Source organism: Bubalus kerabau, chromosome 6 (assembly GCF_029407905.1).
Source record: "Bubalus kerabau isolate K-KA32 ecotype Philippines breed swamp buffalo chromosome 6, PCC_UOA_SB_1v2, whole genome shotgun sequence".
NCBI classification, from domain to species: domain Eukaryota; kingdom Metazoa; phylum Chordata; class Mammalia; order Artiodactyla; family Bovidae; genus Bubalus; species Bubalus kerabau.
In genome coordinates, this window is record NC_073629.1 from 97,165,553 (window position 1) to 97,186,518 (window position 20,966).

Below are 20,966 nucleotides of genomic sequence, written 5' to 3' on the forward strand. Positions count from 1 at the left end.
TTCAGAATGGACTGGTTGGATCTCCTTGCAGTCCAAGGGACTCTCAAGAGTCTTCTCCAACACCACAGTTCAAAAGCATCAATTCTTCAGTGCTCAGCTTTCTTCACAGTCCAACTCGCACATCTCACATACTCACATACTCCAACATCTCACATACATGACCACTGGAAAAACCATAGCCTTCACTAAACGGACCTTTGTTGGCAAAGTAATGTCTCTGCTTTTGAATATGCTATCTAGGTTGGTCATAACTTTTCTTTCAAGGAGTAAGCACCTTTTAATTTCATGGCTGCAGTCACCATCTGCAGTGATTTTGGAGCCCCCCAAAAATAAAGTCTGACACTATTTCCACTGTTTCCCCATCTATTTCCCATGAAGTGATGGGACCAGATGCCATCACTTCATGGGAAATAGAAACACAAGAAACTATTAATAAAAATAAGAAAATTTTATTATGAAATGCAAAATATTTGAATTCCTTTAAAATGTGTGTATATCCATAGCAATAGTGTGTAAATAACTGATTTTACTTTGTGGGTTGTACCTAAGCACTTATATTCATCTTTTGTTTATAGTATCTTATACATTTTTTTCTCTTTTCTTTTGTTTGTTGGTTCACTGACAATTCCACATAACATTTTTTTTCTCTAAAATTTCTTTCTTCATTAAGAAATATTTCAATTTCTAATTTTTAGGATGTATATTTGTAACTGTGCTTTGTATTGTGTTGTGAAAGCCTTCTAAACTGTTCTTGGCATAATTGTCACATGTCCTTTGATAGATGTTTCAAAGTTTTATGAAAAATGTGAGTTCAACTCTTCACCTTCAAGTCACTTGACCTTCTCCTCCAATGTAGTGTGTTTCAAAATAAGAGACCAAATTTGGGACAAATTGTCATCATCTTTCATGACTTTCGTATTGTGAGTGTCAAACCAAACTGCAACTAGTTATTTTGCCATTTTAATGGCAAAATTGCCTTATGGTCAATTAGTTAGGCTGCAAATATGCTTTTGGCAAAGATGTTTACAGCAAAGATACTTACAGCAAAAGTATCTAGAAACGAATTTTGTGCACGTGTGTGCTCAATCGCTCAGTCATGTCCGACTCTTTGCCACCCCATGGATGGACTGTAGCCTGCCAGGCTCTTCTGTCCATGGGATTTGCCTGGCAAGAACTTCAGAGTGGGATGCCGTTTCCTTCTCCAGGGGATCTTCACAACCCAGGGATCGAACCCTCAGCTCCTGTATTGCAGGCAGATTCTTTACCACTGATTAATAAAATTTCCATGAATTATTCTTTTAAAGTTGTAGAAGCTTTATTGGGTCCACAGTTTATGTATTATAAAATTCACCTGTTTAAAATATACAAATCAATGATTATTAAAAAAACATATTAGTAGTGAGGAAGTCATCACCTGGATTCAGTTTTAGAACATTTCTACCACCCACAGTTTTCCTTGTACCCATTTTCAGTTAAGGAAAACTCCCATGCCCATTCCTAGGGAACTGTAAATTTTCTTCGTGGCTCTATAAATTTCTTTTGCTGTTTTTGAATGTTTCATACAAATGAGATTGTAAAAGTGCATATGTTGCATCAGACTTTTTTCAAATTGTATAATGTTTTCAAGGTTTACCCATGTTATATCATGTATAAATAGAAAATGTTCTTTGTTTCTGAATAGTGTTACACTATATGGACATACCACATTTTGTTTATCCATTTACCAATTAGTGTCTGTTTGGATTGTTTTGAGTTTTTGACTATTATGAATAATGATTCTGAGGTTTTTTGGTAAATTTATATTTTACTTTTTAAGAAAAAATTTACATCAATCAAATTGATTTCTCATTGTGGTTTTAATTTACATATCCTTAATTATTAATGACATTGAGCAACTTTTCATGTACCTATTAGCCATTTGTGTATTTTGGGTAAAATATTTGTTAAAATCTTTTGCCCATTTTAAAATAGATCTTATTGTTGAGTTGAGATAATTCCATATTCTGTATACAAGTCCATCATCAGATGTATGATTTGCAATTATTTTCTCCAAATATTGTGTTTGTCTTTTCATTTTGGTTTTGTTACCTTTTGAAATGCAAAAGTTTTAATTTTGGTAAAGTACAATTTATAAATGTTTTTATTTTATGTATTGTGCTTTGGTGGCATGGCTTAGAATTCTTTGCTAACTAGAGGTTATGAAGGATATCTCCTTATTACACTAATATTTTCTTCTATATTAATTTTTCTATTCACTAATTTTGGTTATTCTTTCTTAATGTAAAATTGTATTTTGTGAGGAAATAGAAAGCAATCTCCCTTGATTTCTCCACCATGAGAAAAGTCCTGTGAATTTTTTGGTGTCTTTTGTTTTCTTCTGTTCTTTTCTTTGTATTCAGTTAGCAATTGATTGAACAAATAGTTCCTTTATTCTTAGAACTGGACTTCTTTCCTTTTTTCTTTACTGTGTACATCATTTTACATTGATATGTTGCATTCTGCATATAATTATATGTTGTGTATTTTCATTAAATATTGTTTTATGAATTTTTCCTAAGTTATCAGATATTCTTTGTGAACATTATTTTAATAATTATATTCCATTTATGAAGGTGCCATTATTCATTTACTCCTTTATCTTATTCCTTTATTCCTTAGTAGTTTCTTTCTTTCTTTCTTTTTTTTTTGCTACTCTATATACTATTTTATATAAATACTATATTTATATAAATATATATATGAATAAAGTTTGTCCTTGTTATGTATTATCTCCTTAATGATAGCTTCTTAGAATTAGAATTACTGGGCCAAAGGGTATATAGTTCTTAATCTGTTTTCATAACATTTAAAAACAGTTTATTACTTTAATTTGAGTATGGTGGCTTTCACATGGACAGCTTTAGAATGTTGTAAGGGGTATGCTTTTGTATCTCAGTCAGGGTCATGCACATACACAAATGACCAACCCATCAGTCCCTTACTACATGAATGAGTCTGCCAAGTAAGAGTCAAAATAGGCATCTCAGGGGATCCAGTTGTGACAAGATAAAGAAAAATAGACTGTTTCCTATTTAAGTAAACACAAGTGTTCTGTGTAACATAGGGTTCTCTCAAGTCTGCCAACAAGTTTCAATTAATCTTAAATGAGAATCAGAATCTCACATTGGTTTGAAACTGATACTAATCATTTCTCTGTCTCAGTAAGAAACCAACATTGTCTCAGGCATTTAAATAGTGTAGGCACAGCTACATTTTCCAATTTCATGTAATTATAAATGTGATTGCATGAAATATTATATAATTGCCATTTTAATTGATGTTTTATTCTTCCCATTGATGTACACATAGTCAGTTAGCATACAGCTTTTATGTTTTCCCTGAAATGTCAATTTAAAGTCCTAAGATACTGCTGAATTGAATACTCTTCTATTTGATTCTCTATGAATTTATGGTTTATCAATTATACAATTTTCAACCATAGGTAATTCTGTTGAGGCAGTTATGATATCATGCATAGGAGAATTAACATTTATTGAAGAATCTAATGATCTGAATCCTAGTTTCATTTTGGGTTCAGGGTACAGTTTGAGTTTTCCTCTAGTCATATAATTAAGAATGGAAATTCTGATGCTTAGAGGTTGGGAATAGTGCAATGAGTAAGCTTCACATCATGCTTTGATTTGAAAATATTTATGCTAAACAAGATTAGAGAGAGAAAGAAAAAATAAAAAAAGAAAGAGAGCTCTTTTTAGTCCAGCCCAACTTATTGGGCTTTATTTTGGGGTTGAGCTCCTTAGCCATAGCTAGGGATAGAGTTTTCTGCCCACTTTGCTGGTAATTGTCTCTTATATGCTTACATCTTTTCTTCCAGGGTCTTTTAGAAAGGAGTGATTTATTGAGGGCAGAATTAGCCTCCTGGACGAATATGATCTTAAATGTATCCTAATTTCACCCATATTTCTATGAACCTTCCCCTCCACCACCCCGACTGCACTGGGTCTTCACTGTGGTATGCAGGCTCTTTGTTGTGGCACTTGCAGGCTTCTCTAACCGTGGTGTGTGGACTCCGGTTGCAGTGCACAGGCTTAGCTGTCCCACAGCATATGTAGGAATATTAGTTCCCTAATGGGATCAAACCCACAACCCCTGTGTTGGAAGGCAGATTATTAACCACTGGTTAACCATCAGGAAAGTCTCTGAGCCACATAGTTTTTTCTTTTATATTTCTGAACCATATATGTGGATTATGATAGATCAGATTCTTGCTGGGTCTTAAGAAGGAAAACATTCCTAATTCTTTCCATACCTTGAGCAGTGTCTTCATAGTCATTGATCTGTTGATTTACTGATTCACAAACATTCTCTGAGTGTCTGCTCTATGCTAGGATCTGTACTGGGTACTGCAAATCCAACAGTGACTGAAGTGGGCCTATCCCTATTCTTGGAGCTTGATGTGCAGATTGCACCATCTACAAATTGATGTACTCAAGTATCCCAGAGACTCTTAAAGGGGTATAACAGAGGACAGTCGGGGCACAAAGGTAGAATTGATGTATGCCTGAGGGGATCATTGCTTTGAGAAAGGAAGATTTTAATGGGCTTAGATATGGAGTACAAGGGCATTTCTACTGAAAAAAAGGGGGGTGCTTATAAGGAAAGACATAATAGTAACAAACAGCTTAGTTTGCTTGGAAACAAACGTTAGTTCAGCTTGGCTGGAACATGTAGTGTAAAAGAGGGATGTGGAACCTGGTGAGAAATGAAGCAGGATACATAGAATAAGGTCAAGTATTTATCCTTTTGGTGTGGCAGACTATTGAAAGGTTTTAAAAAGGGAAACAATATAGCCATATTAAAGATTTAGCAATATCCTTAGCTATTTTGTTTTTGTCATGAAACATTTTATAGCCTTTGAATTTAACTCTCTTATATTTGATTATTAAAAAATCACTGCCTTGCTGGATCATGAAGCTGAGGGCTAGAAGCAGAAGGAAACTCTAACAGAGCTGAGGTTTGCAAACAAGTTCTTGTTGTGGGGACCAATATTTTTAAATTTGGTGTTTGTGCTACTTTTCTTATTATATTTACCTATTGGGTTGCCAAGGTACTGTTTAGCAACATGGTGCCAGACTTCCTAGTCAGATATTTGCTCTTCACTCCCCTTGTAATTAGTGACAAAGAACAGAATCTTTTGATATAGAGTTCCATTAAGAAAGTATTTACTTTTATTCAAACATTTATGGATGGATATTAGATGTGGGCATACTATGTAAAGCTATTGTCTTGGGCATAGTGATAAAGGGATGAATAAAACATGAATCCTGCCCCAAAAGAGCTAGTAGTCTTGAGTGCAAGTTAGGCAAATAAATGGTCATTTGTCATATGGTGAAATGAGAGCAACAATAGAGATAAGCCCCATAGGCTGTGGGAGCAAGAAAAAGGACCCCTCACACAGGAGAGGATGGTAGGGAGGTACCCAGAGTAGGTGGTCTCTGAGCTGAGACTTTAAAGAGGAGTCAGAATGGGTGAGCCAGTGAAGATGGGGAGGAGGAGAAGAAAAATTGGAGAATGGGTGAGAGTTTCTATACTGCAAGAACTAGATGAGTCAACACAGGGGTTAGCTAGACTCTGTTGTATGTATAGAAGAACAAGTAGGTTAATGTAACATTTTTTTTTTTGATACTGGTTGCTAGGGGATCAGTAACTCAGAATTAAATTCTGATTTGTTTCATGGAGGTACTGCTATAATGAAAATAACACTGCCCTTTGAATAAGACATTCAGTTATTCATTCATTCATTTATTTTCTAAACAATTCCTCATGACTATCTGCATGCTAGAAACTGCGTTCATGCTGAAGAGGATAACCTCCTTTATCTAGTTGTATGAAGTTGGCAAGACTCCTTATTTTTCTGAGCCTTACTTCCACATATGGAAACTGGGAAAAAAATATTAGGTTTAAAAGACTGGTTTGAAGCTTAAACTAGATTGTGAATATTTTCGCAATTTCTAAAGTACTGTACTAACATTTTCATATTAACAATGTTATATGTAAGAAGGTTATCTTGATGGACTGAAATAAAATCTGTTTTTGAGAGAAGGAAACTCACAGAATTCAATGAGGAATAATAGGGTGGTCATTCTCTAGGCATATTCTAAGGCATTGAATTTAGCAGATTAAAACAAACAAACAAAATGTCCCAAGAGGCATCTTCTTTAACAGCTCTATCCCTTGGAATTTGATTTCCCCCCCTATTATAAAATAAGGATAAGCATATCTATCTCACAGGATTTGTTGATTTGGACCTTAAATGAGAAAATATATGTGAAAGGAATAATTTATCTCAGTGTTTGGTGCTCAATATGACTTCAATAGATATTTATCTTTTGAGTCTGAGTAAAAATAAGAGATTTGCTTTAGAGTTGTGAATAAGCAAAGGTATCACTTTAGAGCTTGTAATTGTCACAGATAGTACCAAGGATTAAGATAGGGATTATTTTTGTGGTATTTTGTTCTGAAAGGTAAAATGTAAAATTCTCCATTGTGATTGTGACTGTGTGGCCTTGGGCACATTTCTTATACGTTTGAGGCCTTGATATTCTCACCTGTGGAATAGGTGTAACAAAATAACTACCTCATAGACTTATATAGAAGAATAAATGAGAAACAGCATATAAAGTACTTGAATGCTTAAGTACAGTGCCTGATAAAGGCACATAACTCTGAAGCTAGTGAAACTTACATCTGAGTCCTTCATTTGCACAGATCCCCTCTAAGGCACTGTTCCTGATTACATATTAATAATTTTGCACTCTTTCTTAAGGAGGAGCCCCATAAGCTTTTGAGCCCACAAATACTGGATTTACCTCTAATAAATTTTAGGGGGAAAACTAAAGTGAGCTAAAGCACTGGCACCCCACTCCAGTACTCTTGCCTGGAAAATCCCATGGATGGAGGAGCCTGGTGGGCTGCAGTCCATGGGGTCGCTAAGAGTCGGACACGACTGAGCGACTTCACTTTCACTTTTCACTTTCATGCATCGGAGAAGGAAATGGCAACCCACTCCAGTGTTCTTGCCTGGAGAATCCCAGGGACAGGGGATCCTGGTGGGCTGCGGTCTACGGGGTCGCACAGAGTCGGACACGACTGAAGTGACTTAGCAGCAGCAAAGTGAGCTAAGTATGTTATTTTCAGAGAAGAAAGCAAGATTGTTGAGTAGATCTAGAGGTCCCTGTGAAACAAGTCATTTGCTTTCTAAAATGACTTGTACCTTAAGAGGCCAAGAATATTTGATAAAATTTAACTCACCTCTTGAGAATGATACTGTGAAGAAACTGCATTATACTGGCAGTTCTGGCAACAGTGAGTGATATACCAGATTTAGGGTTCATTTCAACCCTCAAATTAAGTGATTTGGAATAATCTTACATTTTTTATTAAAAGATAATGTCAAGGATCACCAAATGCATTTTAGTCACATTGCTTTTATTCTGTTTTCCTTTCCTGATCAAAAGCTCTGGAGTGGACAGCAGGAGTTGGGAAGGGGGTGGTGTTAGTTTATGGTTTCTTGATGCCTGTGGTAGAATGTTGCTATTGGAAGCTAAGATAATTAGGATTTGGGAATCCAAATATGGCCTTCCATCCTAAGGCTGCACAAAGCATAAATAGAAGTATGGAGACAAAATAAGTTAAGGAAGTACAGACTCCTAATAACAAGGGTTTAACAGTGTTGGCAAGTGAGACTGACTTGGATGAATTCTAGAAAGAATGCTGATCTCTGGGGATGGTTTTTTATGGAACCCAGAACTGACTTAGGTGGGTATATGAGATCTATTTATGAGGAATGAAGTGGGACAGATGTATTTGTCCTGTGGTTAACATTTGGAATTGAGTTTTATATTTAGAGTAATAGCTGGTTGTTGGCAGAGAAAATTTACTGGATGGGACTCCAGTGTCCTTAGACCCTGTAAGGCAGAAATCATTTTTCCTGATTGAGTATTGAGTATTGCCATGCACTCAAGGACTTAGATGTGGTTTTTGAAAGCATCTTTGAAAAAACGTTGTTATTAATAACACTTGGGTTCTGAAGTATCTTGAAAAGAGTCACTAATTAAGCCTTTTTTTTTTTTTTAGTTTTCTTTTTTTTTTAATTTTATTTTATTTTTAAACTTTACATAACTGTATTAGTTTTGCCAAATATCAAAATGAATCCGCCACAGGTATACATGTGTTCCCCATCCCGAACCCTCCTCCCTCCTCCCTCCCCATTCCATCCCTCTGGGTCGTCCCAGTGCACCAGCCCCAAGCATCCAGTATCGTGCATCGAACCTGGACTGGCAACTCATTTCATACATGATATTTTACATGTTTCAATGCCATTCTCCCTAACTAATTAAGCCTTGATGTGGTTGTGCATGGAGAGTGAGAACTTGCCTACTGGGCTAAAAAGATGGTTGGTTTCAATCATTTTTATTGTTATAATATCTCTAAGGACTGGATGTGAGAGTTGGACTGTGAAGAAAGCTGAGCACCGAAGAATTGATGCTTTTGAACTGTGGTGTTGGAGAAGACTCTTGAGAGTCCCTTGGACTGCAAGGAGATCCAACCAGTCCATTCTGAAGGATATCACTCCTGGGATTTCTTTGGAAGGAATGATGCTAAAGCTGAAACTCCAGTACTTTGGTCACCTCATGTGAAGAGTTGACTCATTGGAAAAGACTCTGATGCTGGGAGGGATTGGGGGCAGGAGGAGAAGGGGATGACAGAGGATGAGATGGCTGGCATCACTGACTCAATGGACGTGAGTCTCAGTGAACTCTGGGAGTTGGTGATGGACAGGGAGGCCTGGCGTGCTGCAATTCATGGGGTCGCAAAGAGTCGGACATGACTGAGCGACTGAACTGAACTGAAGGACAAATAAGGAAAGCTGAGCACCAAAGAATTGATACTTTTGAACTTTGGTGTTGGAGAAGACCCTTGAGAGTCCCTTGGACTGCAAGGAGATCCAACCAGTCCATCTTAAAGGAGATCAGTCCTGGGTGTTCACTGGAAGGACTGATGTTGAAGCTGAAACTCCAATACTTTGGCCATCTGATGCGAAGAGTTGACTCATTGGACAAGACCCTGATGCTGGGCAAGATTGAGGACAGGAGGAGAAGGGGACGACAGAGGATGAGATGGTTTGATGGCATCACAGACTCAATGGCCATGAGTTTGGGTAAACTCTGGAAGTTGGTGATGGACAGGGAGGCCTGGCATGCTGCTCTTCATGGGGTCGCAAAGAGCTGGACATGACTGAGTGACTGAACTGAACTGAACAGAAGGACAAATATCAATAACCTCAAATATCCAGGTGACACCAACCTTATGTCAGAAAGCAAAGAGGAACTAAAGACCCTCTTGATGAACGTGAAAGAGGAGAGTGAAAAAGGTGGCTTAAAACTTAACATTCAAAAAACTAACATCATGGCATTAGGTCCCATCACTTCAAGTCAAATAGATGGGGAAAAAATGTAAACAGTGACAGGCTTTATTATTTTTGGGGTTCCAAAATCACTGTGGATGGTGACTGAAGCCATGAAATTAAAAGATGCTTTCTCCTTGGAAGAAAAACTACAACAAACCGAGATAGCATATTAAAAATACAGAGTGAAGTAAGCCAGAAAGAAAAACACCAATACAGTATACTAACGCATATATATGGAATTTAGAAAGATGGTAACAATAACCCTGTATATGAGACAGCAAAAGAGACACTGATGTATAGAACAGTCTTTTGGACTCTGTGGGAGAGGGAGAGAGTGGGATGATTTGAGAGAATGGCATTGAAACATGTATAATATCATATATGAAACGAGTTGCCAGTCCAGGTTCGATGCACGATACTGGATGCTTGGGCCTGGTGTACTGGGATGACCCAGAGGGATGGTACAGGGAGGGAGGAGGGAGGAGGGTTCAGGATGGGGAACACGTGTATACCTGTGGCGGATTCATGTTGATATATGGCAAAACCAATACAATATTGTAAAGTTAAAAAATAAAATAAAATAATTAAAAAAAAAAAAAAAGCAAACACATCACTTTGCCAACAGAGAGTCAGTATAGTCAAAGCTATGATTTTTCCAGTAGTGATGTATGAATGTGAGAATTGGACCATAAAGAAGGCTGTGGCTTCTGATTCAAGATGGTGGAGTAGAAGCATGTACACTCATCTCCTGCAAGAGCAACAAAATTGCAACTAACTGTTGAACAACCATTGACAGGAGGACACTGGAACACACCAAAAAAGATACCCCACATCCAAAGACAAAGAAGAAGCTTCAGTGAGATGGTAAGAGGGGTGCAATCACAATCAAATCAAATTCTACACCCACCAGGTGGGTGACCCACAGACTAGAGAACAATAATACCAAAGAAGTTCTTGCACTATTATGAAGGTTCTGAACCCTATGTCTGGCTTCCCAGCCTGGGGATCTGAACAAAGGACTGGGAATCGCCAGGGAATCTGGCCTTGAGGGCCAGCGGGATTTGATTTTAGTCCTTCTGAAAGACTGAGGGAAACAGAGACTCCAGTCTTGGAGGGCACAAACAAAATTTTGCACACACTGAGACCCAGAGGAGAGGAGCAGTGACTCCACAGGAGACTGAACCAAAACTACATGGTTCTGTTGGAGGGCCTCCTGTGGAGGCATGGGTCAGCAGGGGCTCACCAAAGAGATGGGGCAACTGGAAGTTGCCTCTTGGCATAAACCCTCTTGGAGTTCACCATTAACCCTACCACAGAGTCCATAGACCCCAGGGCTGGGTCGCCTCAAGCCAAACAAGTACCAGGGAGGGAGTGCAACTCAACCTATCAGCAGATAATTGGATTAAATCTTTACTTAGCAAGGCCTTGCCCACCATACCAAGACCCAGTTTTTCCCATGGCCAATCCCTCCCATCAGAAAGCCTACACAAGCCTCTTAGACTTATCAATCAGAAGGCAGAGAGAAGCAGGAAGAAGCATGGTCTCACAGCAGCTAAAAAAAATACCATATTACAGAAAGTTAATTATTGTGAAAAAGCTGAAAGTTATGTCCCAGATGAAGGAACATGATAAAATCCCAGAAAAACAACTAAATGGAGTGGAGATAGGCAACCTTCCAGAAAAATAATTCAAAATACTGAAAGTGAAGATGATCCAGGATCTTGGGAAAAGAATGGAGGTAAAGATTGAGAAGATCCAAGAAATGTTTACCAAAGATCTAGAAGAACCTTAAACCAGACAGAAATGAATAATACACTAGAAGAAATCAGTAACAGAATAACTGAGGCAGAAGAATGCAAAAATGACCTGGAGGACAAAATGATGGAAATCACTTCCACAGAATACAATATAGAAAAAAGAATGAAAAGAAATGAAGACAGCCTAAGAGACCTCTCAGTTCAGTTCAGTTCAGTCGCTCAGTCGTGTCTGACTCTTTGCGACCCCATGAATCGCAGCACGCCAGGCCTCCCTGTCCATCACCAACAACTGGAGTTCACTCAGATTCACGTCCATCGAGTCAGTGATGCCATCCAGCCATCTCATCCTCTGTCGTCCCCTTCTCCTTCTGTCCCCAATCCCTCCCAGCATCAGAGTCTTTTCCAATGAGTCAACTCTTCGCATGAGGTGGCCAAAGTACTGGAGTTTCAGTTTAGCATCATTCCTTCCAAAGAAATCCCAGGGCTGATCTCCTTCAGAATGGACTGGTTGGATCTCTTTGCAGTCCAAGGGACTCTCAAGAGTCTTCTCCAACACCACAGTTCAAAAGCATCAATTCTTTGGCCCTCAGCCTTCTTCACAGTCCAACTTTCACATCCATACATGACCACAGGAAAAACCATAGCCTTGACTAGACGGACCTTAGTTGGCAAAGTAATGTCTCTGCTTTTCAATATGCTCTCTAGGTTGGACATAACTTTTCTTCCAAGGAGTAAGCATCTTTTGATTTCATGCCTGCAGTCACCATCTGCAGTGATTTTGGAGCTCCAAAAAAATAAAATCTGACACTGTTTCCACTGTTTCCCCATCTATTTCCCATGAAGTGATGGGACCAGATGCCATGATCTTCGTTTTCTGAATGTTGCGGGGAGACCTCTAGGACAATATTAAACACATCAACATTCACATTATAGGGGTTGTAGAATGAGAAGAGAGAGAGAAAAGACCTGAGAAAATATTTGAAGAGATAATAGCTAAAAACTTCCCAAACATGGGAAAGGAAATAGTCAACCAAATCCAGGAAGCACAGAGAGTCCTAGGCAGGATAAACCCAAGGAGGAACACACATAGACACATAATAATCAAACTGACAAAAATTAAAGACAGAGATAAAATATTAAAAGCAACAAGGGACAAACAATAAATAATATACAAAAGAACTCCCATCAGGCTATCAGCTGATATCTCAACAGAAACTCTCCAAGTCAGAAAGTAAAGGTATGATGTATTTAAACTGATGAAAGAGAAAAGCCTACAACCAAGAATACTTTACCCCACAAGACTCTCCTTAAGATTTGTTGAAGAAATCAAAAGATTTCTAGACAAGCTAAAGTTAAGAGAGTTCAGCACCACCAAACCAGCTTTGCAACAAATGCTAAAGGAACTTCTCTAGGCAGGAAACACAAGAGAAGGAAAAGACCTACAGAAAATAAACCGAAAACAATTAAGAAAATGGTAATAGGATCATACCTATTATCAATCATTACCTTAAATGTAAATGGATTAAATGCACCAACCAAAACTGGGTGGGGGAAAATATGTACATGTATGCACCTCCATTTACCACATCATTCTACTTAACCTCCCACAAGTGTATGTAATTATTTTATATTGTTAAGTTAATCGTGTTCGCATTATGGCTTGCAATTATAATTGTCTTTTGTTTTTTGTCTGTCTATTGATTGTGAAAACTGATAACCATCTTTTACTATAGTGATTATATAACTGTTACTCACTTAATACCATTGTATCATGATTGGGCAACAGAAAAATAATAGAAATCTATATCACCAAAATTAGGATCTAATAGAAAAACCAGTAATTGTTTTTTAAAATCCACATACATATCAGAATTATCTTGAATTTTTTTGAAAAATACAAATGCTCAAGTATTGCCTTTTTTCTCCAGAGCACCAAATATATTTCTAATGAGCAGTCATGTTTAAAAACAACTGAACTATATGATGATGTTTTACTTTTACCTAGTTTGTTTCAGTTTTTATATTTCATATTCAGTGCTCCCATTTCATTTAGTTTATGTTCTCCAATTTTTCCATCTCATTTTTTTGATGTTCTTTCTCAAGCCCTTATCAAGTATAGTAGAAAAACTTTTGTGTACATATATATATATAATATATATATTAGAAAACTTATGATTTTTTGTCAACTAAAAATTATGACATTTTGATTCCACTTGTTTGACTTAGTATGAATAGAATGCTAGATTTCTAATTAAAAAATAGATATGCAATTAGCAACAAAGGTTTACCATATAGCACAGGGAATCATAGTCAATCTCTTGTAATAACCTGTGATGGAAATAATTTCAAAAATAATATATATGTATTACTGAATAACTTTGATGTGCACCTGAGACATTGTAAGTCAACTATACTTCAATAAAATATATTTAAAAAAAAAAAAGGCTGAGCACTGAAGAATTTATACTTTTGAATTGTGGTGCTGGAGAAGACTCTTGAGAGTTCCTTGGATAGCAAGGAGATGAAACTAGTCAATCATAAAGGAAGTCAAACCTGAATATTCATTGGAAGGACTGATGCTTCAGCTGAAGCTGAAGACCCAGTACTTTGGGTACCAGATGTGAAGATCCAACTCACTGGAAAAGACCCTGATGCTGGAAAAGATTGAAGGCAGGGGGAGAACGGGGTGACTGAGGACGAGATGGCTGGATGGCATGATTGACTCAATGGATATGAATTTGAGCAAACTCTGGGAGATAGCGAAGGATAGAAAAGCCTGGTGACTGCAGTCCATAGGGTCATAAAGAGTCATACATGACTGAGAGATCGAGCAATGAACTACAAAAGAGGAAACAAAGTGTTCAGGTGCAGTGGTACCCTTGTAGGGTAAGGATGCTACTATTAGTTAGTAGTAGCAACTCTATATGTCATTATGTTTCAATTAAAATACTTTATGGCATTACAGTACCATTTCTGGTCTCAATGCCATAAATAAGGTTGAGTAAGCAGTCAGAATAACAACCAAAGGATCTCAGTAGTTAAGCATGGACAGAACTACTTAAAAAAATTTTTTTATTCCTCTCATCAATAAATGATCTGAGGTGGTGGGGTGTATTTTCATTTTGTTTCCATACTGTGTTTCAGTGAATGTGTTCCTGTAAGTGTAGTTAGAGAATTTGAAGATATGAATGACCCTTGGTGTCCAAATGCTATAAACAGAACAAAATGTGTTTTATAAGTGAAGAAAGTCAAGAACCCAGGAATGGGGTGTTGGGTATAGTTTTTTTGATTCTGTCCTTCATCTCATGGCCCACATTCAGTTAATACAGATTTTTCTTCCTAATCTATTTCCTCTTCTCTATATTGCCTTTTTGGCATCTACATTTGGTACTAATCTGCACCTGAAACTTAACATGGCCCAAGTAGAACTTTTGACTCACTTTTAAGTCTTCTAGGCACTAAGCTTTCCTCGTTTCAGTAGATGGCACAACCTGGAATCACCCTTGGTCTCTTTATCTCTCATCCTCACTTCATAATTTTAATCCATCAGAAAGTTTTATTAGAAAATATTCTGAACCTGATAATTTTATCACCTCCATTGCTTCAATAAATCATTATCTCTGTTGCTTTGTGAGCTTTCTAACTGGTCTCCCTGATTATAGATATAAAGCTATGTGTGTGTATGTGTGTGTGTAGAGTTGTGCTCCCTGCTTAACATGCTTTATTGAATTCTGAGTATAGCCAGAGTGAAATTTGGACTTTTTCCCAAGGACTACAGGCTCTCCCTGATGTGGTGTTTGCCTGCCCCTCCAACCTGGTTTCCCTCATTAGACTTTTCAGATACTCTGCATTAGCAACACTGGCCTTCTGTTTTCTCTCAATATGCTACACTCATTGTAGTCTTGGAGTGTTGGAAATTGCTCATCTACTCTCTGGCGACTACTTTAGCCATATTTCTCGTTACTCCAAACACTAGTTTTTATCATTCACCTGTTTATATTTCCCAAGTCATACTATACTTTTCACAATTTTATGCCTTGGTTCAATTATTCTTACTTCCTGAAATGCTCTGTATCATTCCCACTCCTTTTCCTGTATAATTATTATTTACCCTTCACAAATCATTTAGAAAAATAGAATCACTTATAGAAAGAAAAAAGAGGAAAAAAGATAACTGAGGCTTTACCTCCTCTAAGAATGCTTTTCTAAATCTTTCAGCCTGAGCCCCACTTGGTCCCTTATGTTCCCTACTTCCTATGCCTTTGTATTTACCATATTGTGTTGTGATTATCTTCTCCTTTGTTAGTATGTGACATTTTTGCTGCCAGGGGCTAGGCTTTTTCATCTCAATAACCCTAAGACCCAGGAAAATATTGGTTTGAACTGTTGCAAGTGACTCCACTTAGGGGCAATTCATTACTGAGCAAATTTTGTTCTGAATACAATTATACTTAACTCTGCACACTGGAGTTTAAAGAGTAATATCAACAAAATAGACATGGAAAAATGTACATATTCTAAATGTGAGCAAGTTTGAACCTAAAGCTGTTAGCTAGGTATCAATTTCATTTCATTTTGTTTGTAGAGAGTTTTCCTTTTCTGTGTACAGTCAACATTTAGCTTTCCATTCAAAATGTGTGGGAAGAGAATCAAAAGTTTATTTATAAATATCATGGGAAGGTGGTTATAAATGAGTAAATCTCATCCAAAAAAGATTATATACACAATCAAAAAAAAATTTCAAGTTAAAAGAGAAGTCATGATGCAGACTGCATTACTTTTTCTGAGGTAGGTAGGGATATGTTGGCAGCGATACTTTTTTAGTATAAAACAGTTTTTCCAGAGTCTTTTTTGCTGAAATAAATTATCAGGCTGTATCCATCCACTTTTACTTCCTATGAAGTGTTGGAAGGTGGGAAGAAGCCACCCTAGATGTCTCGGGAAATGTTGATAGGGTGTGTGGTAGAGAAAATTAAAAAAAATATTTTGGGTTACTCTGGAAACTTGAGCTATCACATGAATAAACCAATTGCTTTTATAAAGATAGATTTTTTTCTTTCCATATGTGTACTTTGTCAATTTCTTTGGTTTGTTATGAGGAATCCAAGGGAGCAGTACACTTTATTTTTGCTGTTCAGTTGCTAAGTTGTGTCCAACTCTTTGTGACCCTGTGGACTACAACATAACAGGCTCCCCTAGCCTTCACTATCTCCCAGAGTTTTCTCAGATTCATGTCCATTGAGTAGGTGATGCCATCAAATCATCTCATTCTCTGTTGTCCCCTTCTCCTCCTGCCTTCAGTCTTTCCCAGCATCAGGGTCTCTTCCAGTGAGTTGGCTCTTTGCATCAGGTGGCCGAAGTATTGGAGCTTCAGCTTCAGCAGCAGTCCTTCCGATGAATATTCAGAGTTGATTTCCTTTAGGATTGACTGGTTTCATCTCCTTGCAGGCCAAGGGACTCTCAAGAGTGTTATCCAGCACTACAATTTGAAAGCATCAATCCTTTTTTTTGTGTGTGTGTGTGTGGGGGGAAGGTGTGGGGCTCAGCCCTCTTTATGATCTAGTTCTTACATCCGTACATGACGACCGGAAAAACCATGGCTTTGACTATACAGACCCTTTGTTGGCAAAGTGATATGTCTGCTTTTTAATACACTGTCTAGGTTTGTCAGCTTTTCTTCCAAGGAGCATGTGTCTTTTAATTTCATGACTACAGTCACCATTCACAGTGATTTTGGAGCCCAAGAAAATCTGTCACCTTTTCCCCTTTTTCCCCTTCTACTTACCATGAAGTGATGGGACTAGATGCCATGATCTTAGTTTTTTTCATATTAAGTTTTAAGCCAGCTGTTTTTACACTCCTCTTTCACCTGCATCAAGAGGCTCCTTAGTACCTCTTCACTTTCAGCCATAAAAAGGAGGTGACAGATAGATTTAAGGGATTAAATCTGTTAAACAGAGTGTCTGAAGAACTATGGACAGAAGTTAGTAACATTGTACAGGAGGCAGTGACCAAAACCATTCCAAAGAAATGCAAGATGGCAAAGTGGTTGTCTGAGACAGTTTTATAAATAGTCAAGAAGAAAAGAGAAGTGAAGACAAGGGAGAAAGGGAGGGATTTACCCAACTAAAGCAGAGTTCCAGAGAATAAGCAAGGAGATATAAGAAGGCCTTCTTAAATGAACAATGCACAGAAATAGAAGAAAACAATAGAATGGGAAAGACTAGAAATCTCTTCAAGAAAATTGGAGATATCAAGGGAATATTTCATGCAAGGCTGGGCATGCTAAAGGACAGAAATGGTAAGGACCTAACAGAAGCAGAAGAGATTAAGAAGGGGTGGCAAGGATACACAGAAGAACTATACAAAAAAGGTCTGAATGACCTGGATAGCCATGATGATGTGGTCACTCACCTAGCATCAGATATCATGGAGTGTGAAGTCAAGGGGGCCTTAGGAAGCACTACTACAAACAAAGCTAGTGAAGGTAATGGAATACCAATTGAGCTATTTAATATCCCAAAAATGATGTTGTGAAAGTGCTGTACTCAATATATAAGCAAATTTGGAAATTCAGCAGTGGCCACAGGGCTGGAAAAGGTCAATTTTTCATTCCAATCCCAAAGAAGGGTAATGCCAAAAATGTTCAGACTATTGTACAATTGTGCTCATTTCACATGTTTGTAAGGTTATGCTCAAAATCCTTCAAGCTAGACTTTAGCAGTATATGAACCAAGAACTTCCAGATGTAGAACCTGGATTTGGAAAAGGCAGAGGGACCAGAGATCAACCTGCCAATATTTGCTGGATCGTAGAGAAAGCAAGAGGATTCTAGAAAAACATCTACTTCTGGTTCATTGACTATGATAAAGCTTTCGACTCTGGATCACAACAAACCATGGAAAATTCTTAAAGATATGGGAATACCAGACCACCTTCCTAGTCTCTTGAGAATGGTCAGGAAGCAACAGTTAGAACCAGACATAGAATGACTGACTGGTTCAAAATTGGGAAAGAAGTATGTCAAGGCTGTATATTGTCACCCTGCTTATTTAACGTCTATGCAGAGTACATCATGTGAAATGTCAGGCTGGATAAATCACAAACTGGAATATTAACAACTTCAGATATGCATTACCCTCTCCATCCACAATATGGTGAGTCCTAGCTCACTGTGACCTTAAGATGCTTCATCATGACAGTATGATAATGGAGCTTCCATTTTAGGAGATGGTAATGCTAAGGAAGTGCTTCCCTGGTGGCTCAGACGGTAAAGCGTCTGCCTGCAATGCAGGAGACCCAGGTTCGATTCCTGGGTCAGGAAGATCCCCTGGAGAAGGAAATGGCAATCCACTCCAACACTCTTGTCTGGAAAATCCAATGGATGGAGGAGCCTGATAGGCTGCAGTCCATGGGGTCGCAAAGAGTCGGACACGACTGAGTGACTTCACTTTAATGCTAAGGAAGAGAGAGTTTTGGTGATCTCATAGTTACATAACTGGCAAGTGGGTGAGCCAAGTTATAAGCCTTGTAAGTCCAATTTTATGATCCTGAAATCTGTATAGTGATTAAATCCAGTGAAACTTTATTCAAGCTCAGTTCAGTTCAGTCGCTCTGTTGTGTCCGTCTCTTTGCGACTCCCAAGTACTACAGTACGCCAAGCCACCCCATCTATCACTAACTCCTGAAGCTTACTCAAACTCATATCCATTGAGTCAGTGATGCCATCCAACCATCCATTCTCTGTCATCCCCTTTTCCTCTTGCCTTCAATCTTTCCCAGCATCAAGGTCTTTTCTAGTGAGTCAGTTTTTCGCATCAGGTGGCCAAAGGATTGGAGTTTCAGCTTCAACATCAGTCCTTCCAATGAATATTCAGAACTGATTTCCTTTAGGATGGACTGATTGGATCTCTTTGCAGTCAAAGGGATTCTCAAGAGTCTTCTTCAACATCACAGTTCAAAGACATCAATTCTTCGGCTCTCAGCTTTCTTTTTAGTGCAAGTATCACATCCATGCATGACTACTGGAAAAACCATAGCTTTGACTAGATGGACCTTTGTTGGCAAAGTAATGTCTCTGCTTTTTAATATGCTGTCTAGGTTGGTCATGGCTTTCCTTCCAAGGAGCAAGCATCTTTTAATTTCATGGCTGCAGTCACCATCTGCAGTGAGCTCAATGCCTCCCTAAATGAATGACCTAATTAAAGTGGGAGATACAGGAGATCATTTCATTCATTCTTTCAATTAGTGAGTGCCCACTGGATATCTAAGACTACTTAGTAAGTTTTCCCCCCCTCTATGTTCCCAAGACCCTTTGTATGTTGATGCATGTTATCTTATGTTGACAACAAAAATTTAAGGGCAAGAGGATTGAGATTATGCTAAATTTTATATTGTAGTGTCCTCAAATATTGAGTTCAATAGTTTTTAAGCAAAAAATGGAAACTTGGCTATATGACTCTAAGAGTAGCCTTACTAGGCTAAATTTATAAATGTGAAGTCTGAAATCTAATATAGCTTTGATTTGTGTTCAGTCAGTTTGCTGTAAGCCCTTTTCCCTTTCTCACCTTTCAGATAGTATTTGCCTTTGTTTGACAATAGGCATGGTTGTGTAACTTTAAAACAACAACAACAAAAAAGACCGTTTAAGGAATTCTTATTAGGTGTCAAAGACTGTGCCTTTTATTAATTTTTATTGTAGTATAGTTGTTTTACAATGTTTTCTTTTTGCTGTACAGCAAATTGAATCAGATACATGTACATATATCCACTCTATTTTTAGCTTTCCTCCCCATTTATATCACTCCAGATCAAGAATCGGTGCATTTTAAATTAGACGCATTTTATATGTGTCTAATCCTTACAGCAGTCCTTCATGACAGGTGCTCATGTGGCATAGATGGTTTTGGAGTCACCGAGATCAGAGTTCAGATCTCAGCTCGAACACTCACTCATATGTGAAGTTTGACTAATCTCACCATATTATCTACTGCTGTGTAACAATTTTGCCTACCGACTCAGTGGCTTAAAAGCACACTTTTTATAATCTCACAAATGTGTTTGAGTCAAGAATCCATGCATGGCTTAGCTGGGTCCTCTGTTTCAGAATTTCTTATGAGGTTACAATCAAATGTCAACCAGTCTGGGATGTCATCTGAAACCTTGACTGGGAAAGAATCTTTTCCAAGTTCACATAGTTGTTGGGCCAAATTTAGTTTCTTGCAGTCTATTTGACAGAGGGTCTCATTTCTTAATGACTAGAAGCTGCCCACAGTTCCTTGCTACATGGGTCTCCCTAACATGGCTGCTTTCTTCATCAAAGCATGAAAATGGATAAGGCAATAGGGAGAACCTTCTAGCAAGATAGAAGTTACAATCTTATGGTACCTAATCATGTAAGTGACATCCCATTACTTTTTCCATGTTCCATTAGTTAGAAACAAGTCATAGGTTCCATCCATACCTAGGAGGAGGTGAGTACACAGAGATGTGAATATCAGGAGGTCAGGTTCCCTGGGGGCTATTTTAGAGTCTGTTTGCCGTGCTCACTAGGCCTTGGTTTGCTCATTTGATTATAAGGAAAACAATAATACTTACATGTTATGGGCTAAATTGTGTCCCCTCCAAATGCTTTATACTGAAGCTGTAATTCCCAGTACCTCTGTATGGAGCTTTAAACAGATAGTTACGTTAAAAATGGGACTGTAAAGGTCGCACCTCAACCATATGTCTGGTGTTCTAGC

The 20,966-nt window shown here is 37.9% G+C and overlaps 1 protein-coding gene and 1 non-coding gene across 2 annotated transcripts in view; both read left to right on the forward strand.

The window, feature by feature from the left end:
- AGBL4 (AGBL carboxypeptidase 4) overlaps positions 1 to 20,966 on the forward strand; it is a 1,384,238-nt gene that overhangs the window by 269,714 nt on the left and 1,093,558 nt on the right. The gene's annotated exons all lie outside the window — the stretch shown is intronic.
- TRNAC-GCA (transfer RNA cysteine (anticodon GCA)) lies at positions 18,476 to 18,548 on the forward strand. The gene has a single exon. It is a non-coding gene; the product is annotated as a tRNA-Cys (tRNA).